Below are 5,885 nucleotides of genomic sequence, written 5' to 3'. Positions count from 1 at the left end.
CCATGAGCTCAATCCTCTGGTGCCCCCTGATCCTGGGAGAAGGGCTGGATCCCATGGAAGGGGAACAACCTGAGAAAAGAGAGCTCCTTTCCTGCCCTTCCTGACTAGAGGCCTCCCTGGTGAATGGCCAGTTGTAGTCCCATTCTGCCCAGAGCAACACTGGAGCATAAAGAGTTCTGCTGGTTTGGCCATTGGGAGAATGAGGAACCACCAGGCCAGACAGGCTGTCCCAACAGAACCCTCTATGCTCCAGTGTTGCTCCAGGTGGAATAGGGCTACAACTGGCCATTCACTGACCCAGGTCCTACCATAGAGTTGTGGGAGCCATCCTGCATGGCCATTCCATGCCTGGTGAGAGTGCTGGGTGTGAGGTATTAGTGAAGCATCCAGCTGTGTTTCTGTAGTCAGAAGCAAAATGAAGAAATCTTCCTCTGAAGGCCACTGGGGACCTCTGCAGGTTTCAGCAAAAAATGCACTCATTTCATGTCTAGGTATGGGGTCATAATCAGGGCCCTTTCCAATTCCCCATCCCCTGATCCCCAGCTACTCTCACAAGGCATGGAGTAACTGTTGTGTAGGGGAACTGCAATGAGTCTATGCTAGGTCCAGGGGGCTTTGGTTGGTGCAAAGGGAGGAAGGGGATGCCCACCTCTGCACTGGCCCAAAGGAGACATCAGTATGTCAGCAGCAGGATGCTAATCTCTGTAATTTTGAGTGCTGCAGGGTTTCTAGCCAAGCCAAGCCTAACCCTGGTCTCTTTTCTCAGGAATTTCATCTTGGACCCCTTGTACACGGCTTTGGGGCCTCTCTTGCTGGAAGTGACCAAAGTGCAGGGCCACCAGGAACCCCTGCCCACCTGATGGCCAACACGAAGGCCAAGCGAAGGGAGTTGGGCTCCAACAGAAAGAGGCTACCGAAGTACAACAGCTCTTTGGTAAGTTGTCATCCTGACTATTCGTTTCATCTGTGTCTAGGCCGGCTCATGAAAGCAAGTGGAGAACATACTGTCCCAGTTTGGCAGAGAGAGTCCTGGTTAATCCTCTGTCACCTCATTTTTTCAGGGGCTTTAAAAATGTTCTGTTTCTCTCTCCTCCTCCCACTTTCCACCTTCAGGTCAGTTCAGTTGCTGCAAAATGTGTTCCAAGTTCAAAAGATGTGTGCATCCCATCAATTCAAAAGAGGGGAGAGGGGAGGAGAGAAGGGGGCAGGGTCTTGCCTTTGCCAGGAGTCGAGGCAAAAGCAAACTTTTGTATCCTTCTTCGCTTGTGTGATCTTCATCATGAAGAGCTTTGGCCATCTTGACCCCCTTCTGGTGTTGTTTGTCCACATGTGTCTTCCTTTCCCATTCTGTGAAATGCTGGGGGATATGGAAGAATATCTCTGGACCTAAACTGAGGTTGGGCCCAGTGGTCCTCAAGGCGAGAGTACTCCCCAGAACTGTTTTTAAAAATGAAATTTGGCTCTGAAATTAGGTGAGATATGGCTAAATGTTTCTTGGGCAAGTAAATGTACTATACATGTTGGGATCATCAGTATCTTAATCAATCAATAATATTCCAGAAATGGCCTAAATTATATTGTTTATCATATTATATATTATATTGAAAGTATTCGAGACAAACTGGATCTCAAAGGCTGTAGCTTTTTGCTTGTTTGCAGAATTTAAAGTTTATTTCCTAGACTGAATTCTGAAGTGTTGAAATAATATTTGCAATGCACCTTTTGCTTTCCTCCCCTTTCGCTTAGTCACTCTCTAGATGAGGGCTATTTTCTATTGCAGGTGACCTTTGCGGATGTGGCGGTATATTTCACCGAGGAGGAATGGAAACTGTTGACAAAAAAGCAGAAACTTATGTACAGTTATATGATGATGGAAAATTATGACAATCTGGCCTCTGTGGGTAAGGAACCTGAATCCATTTCCCTTCCTGTGAAGACTGAGGGCCTTTCGTAATTTAATGTCAGAGAGTTATAATTCCACTTTAGAATTATAGAATCAAAGAGTTGAAATAGACCACAAGGACCATCCGGTTCAATCTTCTGCCATGCAGAAATAGACCTTCAAAGCACCCCTGAGAGATGGCCATCCAGCCTCTGTTTAAACACCTCCAAAGAAAGAGACTCCACCAAACTCTGAGGGAGAATATTCCACTGTTGAAGAACTCTTACTGTCAGGAGGTTCCTCCTAAAGTTTAAGAGGAATCTCTTGTCCCTGTGGCTTGCATCCATTGTTCCATGTCCTTTGCTCTGGAGTAGCAGAAAGCAAGCCTGCGCCATCCAGAATATATGTCTTCAAATATTTGAACAGGGCTGTCATATCCACTCTTAACCTTCCCTTCTCAAAGCTAAACATACCCAGCTCCCTAAGTCGTTGCTCGGAGAGCATGGTTTCCAGACCATTCCTCCTCTGGACATGCTCCACCTTCTCAACATTGGAATTGTGTTGCCCTGAACTGGACACAGGATTATTGCAAGTGAGTCCTGACCAAAACAGAATAGAGTGGCACAATTACTTCCCTTGATCTTGAAACTATACTCCTATTGATAGTGCCTAGGATCACATTGGCCTTTTTAGCTGTTGCATCACACTGTTGACACATGTTCAACTTGTGCTCTACTACCATTACTAGTTCCCTTTCACACGTAATTTAATTGTCATAACAACTTCCTGTGGAATTTTGGAATTTCTAGATTTAGAGAGGCAATATTGTTCTCCACTTTGTAAGGATTCTAAATATCCAATCCTAAACTGCCAATTCTGGAATTTTGTGGGAAGGAGCCATAGAGATTAATGCTTTTTCTCCCTTAAGGATCCTCAGCCCATTCCTGAACAAGTTTCCTGGCTTTTGTGGCCCCTCTTCCAGCCGTTTGAGCCTCCGGAGAGGCTTTGTGGGAAAAAATTCTAGGATTTGGTGAGAAGACAGCATGGAGATTGATGCATTTCTCACCCAAATGGTACTCAGCACATATCTCACCATGTTTCCTACCTTTTTTTTGACCCAGCCTTTTGAGGCTCTGGAGCAGCTTCTTGGGGAAAAGACCTCCCTTGGCCCTGCAATGGCTCAGAGAGGGCCCAGCAGTGGCAAAATGCCCTCCACTTCCCCAAAGGGACGCTGTGGGATATTGAGGGGCAAAACCCATTATGCCATATTTTTAGGTGACACAATGTGGGGTTGCCCCGAGATCCCCTGGGGTCCAATGTGACCACCCCACTTCCCAATAGTAGTCCATCCCTGTCTTAGAGATACCCTAAGGTTATTTTAAGGCTTCTCCCGTGCACTTGCCCTTCACTAATATCAGAAACGAGGTCCCAGACCCCTTGTTCTGCCTTTCCTAATGCATTAGTTGTATATTGATTGCCTTGTCTTTCTCAAGAAATGAATCTCAAAGTGTCTCTTTTATGCATCACACTCTGTGTCTGTGATAGAGAGATGGAGGGAATGTGAACAATCAAAAGGGAGGGAAGAGATCCTGAAGGTGAGATGCGAAAGCAGTGCAGATGGTTGGAGAGCAGAGGGAGAAAAGGAAGGGGATCCAGGAGGGGAAGGCCGGAGCAAAGCCAGGATCACCTAGCTCTGTGTGGAGAGGAAGGGACCTCTGGGAAGGGCCAGGAGAGGGGCCTTGGGGATTGGGAAGCAGCCACCAACCTGACAGATTTTAAGAACTGGTTTGAGTGAACTTCTCAGAACCAGCTCAAATCCTTGTTTTCAGACATATTTAGGGGTTCCATTTAGCAATTATGAGTAATAACTATGAAGGCAGGAAAGGGGGACACAAAACCTGCTTTTGTCTAATGTTTCTTTTCTTACTTGAGCTTGCTTAGCTCCATGGTTGATTCAAGAGGTCTTTTGTTACCCAAAATGCTGGAGTCTGGGGAGGATACCCGCAAGAGCTATGATTTTAGGGGAATTTGGCATGAAACTGAACTGAATGCAATGGGTGTTTGATGCAAATACCTCAGACAAAAAGGATTAGCACACTGCCTCTCATGTCTTTGTTTGCTCTGAATTTCTATCACGTTCACAAGCCAATGTACACTAAAATCTGAGGGTGACACTCCCAGATGCAGCTCAAAAAATCTACAAATGTACAGTGCTAAATAAATAATAATAATATTAATAATAACATAGCAGAGTACAGAAGCAAATATCCAGATATAGATATTGGCTATACACTGGCCACTTTCCACACTTAAAACTAAATCACAGACACAGTAGATTTCGTTCAGGTCCTTGGAGGTTCTTCATGTTAAGTTGCAAAATAATACAAATGAATGAATGAATAATTTATTATGGCAATCTTAAAAAACAAACAAAAGAAATACAAGTATTACAAAGCATCACAAGAAGTAATTTGTATTCTAGTAATACAGGTAAACATCAATTCATAAAATGACATCCTAAACCTGGCAGCTAAAAATTGTCCCCCGTAACTTTGAGAAATATAGACTTAAAATAGGAGCTTTGGGATGGTCACTTAGAAAGTTGTATCCTAATCGAGTTTCTCCGAAGCTGAGTTATATAACATTTCGGGCAGAATACAAGCTACACATGGTTTGTTTATAGTGGCAAACCACTCATCCACTTCAAACTTCTAAAAGGATTCATATAAAACAGAACAGCCAACCGAATATAGTGCAGAAAACACCATACACAGTCCTATTAATTTCAAAAAGTAAGTTGTATAAAAATGTAAAAGCCTGACTCTGTGTCATAATTATTTCAAGATATTTCATGGGTGTTTCTGCATCTCTTCCAAAAAAATTAGGTGACAAATAATCGCAGCTGCACAATATCTGGCAACTTTAACAATTACCTGCTCCTAATAATACAATTATTTGCAAGCTCTCCTCTCTTTGCATCATGGGTTAACACCCTCCTCTCTTAACTCTGATTTTCAGTCTAATCTGGCATTGTCCTTCTTTACAGAAGAACATTTGAGTCATGAGAAAGTCCACACAGGAAAGAAGTCACATAAATGCCAGCATTGTGGGAAATGTTTTTCTTCAAAGGCACACCTAGAGAGACATCAGAGAGTCCACACAGGAGAGAAGCCATATAAATGCCAGTATTGTGGGAAAGGTTTTCCTCAGGGGTCCCACCTACTGATACATCAGAGAGTCCACACAGGAGAGAAGCCATATAAATGCCAGCATTGTGGGAAATGTTTTCCTCGGAAGTCAAGCCTGCTGATACATCAGAGAGTCCACACAGGAGAGAAGCCATACAAATGCCAGTATTGTGGGAAATGTTTTCCTCAGAGGTCCCACCTACTGAGACATCGGAGAGTCCACACAGGAGAGAAACCATACAAATGCAAGCATTGTGGGAAATGTTTTCCTCGGAGGTCACACCTAGTGAGGCATCAGAGAGTCCACACAGGAGAGGAGCCATACAAATGCCAGCATTGTGGAAAATGTTTTTCTATGAAGTCATACCTTGTGACACATAAGAGAGGCCACACCGGAGAGAAGCCATACATATGCCAGCATTGTGGGAAATGTTTTTCTTGGAAATCACAACTAGTGATACATCAGAGAGTCCACACAGGAGAGGAGCCATACAAATGCCAGCATTGTGGAAAATGTTTTTCTTGGAAATCACAACTAGTGACACATCAGAGAGTCCACACAGGAGAGGAGCCATACAAATGCCAGCATTGTGGAAAATGTTTTTCTTGGAAATCACAACTAGTGACACATCAGAGAGTCCACACAGGAGAGAAGCCATACAAATGCCAGCATTGTGGAAAATGTTTTTCTTGGAAGTCATACCTATTGGCACATCAGAGAGTCCACACAGGAGAGAAGCCATACAAATGCCAACATTGTGGGAGATGTTTTTCTCAGAAGTCAAACCTAGTGACACATCAGAGAGTTCACACAG

General features: G+C 43.9%; 1 long non-coding RNA gene across 1 annotated transcript; it reads left to right on the top strand.

Moving 5' to 3' along the window:
- The first annotated feature begins 884 nt into the window (after positions 1-884).
- Positions 885-4,984, top strand: LOC121917858. Its single transcript, XR_006101117.1, has 3 exons — positions 885-934; positions 1,781-1,901; positions 4,929-4,984. It is a non-coding gene; the product is annotated as an uncharacterized LOC121917858 (long non-coding RNA).
- The last annotated feature ends 901 nt before the right edge of the window (positions 4,985-5,885 follow it).

The sequence above is a fragment of the Sceloporus undulatus genome, unplaced genomic scaffold (assembly GCF_019175285.1).
Source record: "Sceloporus undulatus isolate JIND9_A2432 ecotype Alabama unplaced genomic scaffold, SceUnd_v1.1 scaffold_1202, whole genome shotgun sequence".
Taxonomy (NCBI): domain Eukaryota; kingdom Metazoa; phylum Chordata; class Lepidosauria; order Squamata; family Phrynosomatidae; genus Sceloporus; species Sceloporus undulatus.
Note: the sequence above shows the minus strand (reverse complement) of the source record. Positions and strands in the feature narration are given on the sequence as shown.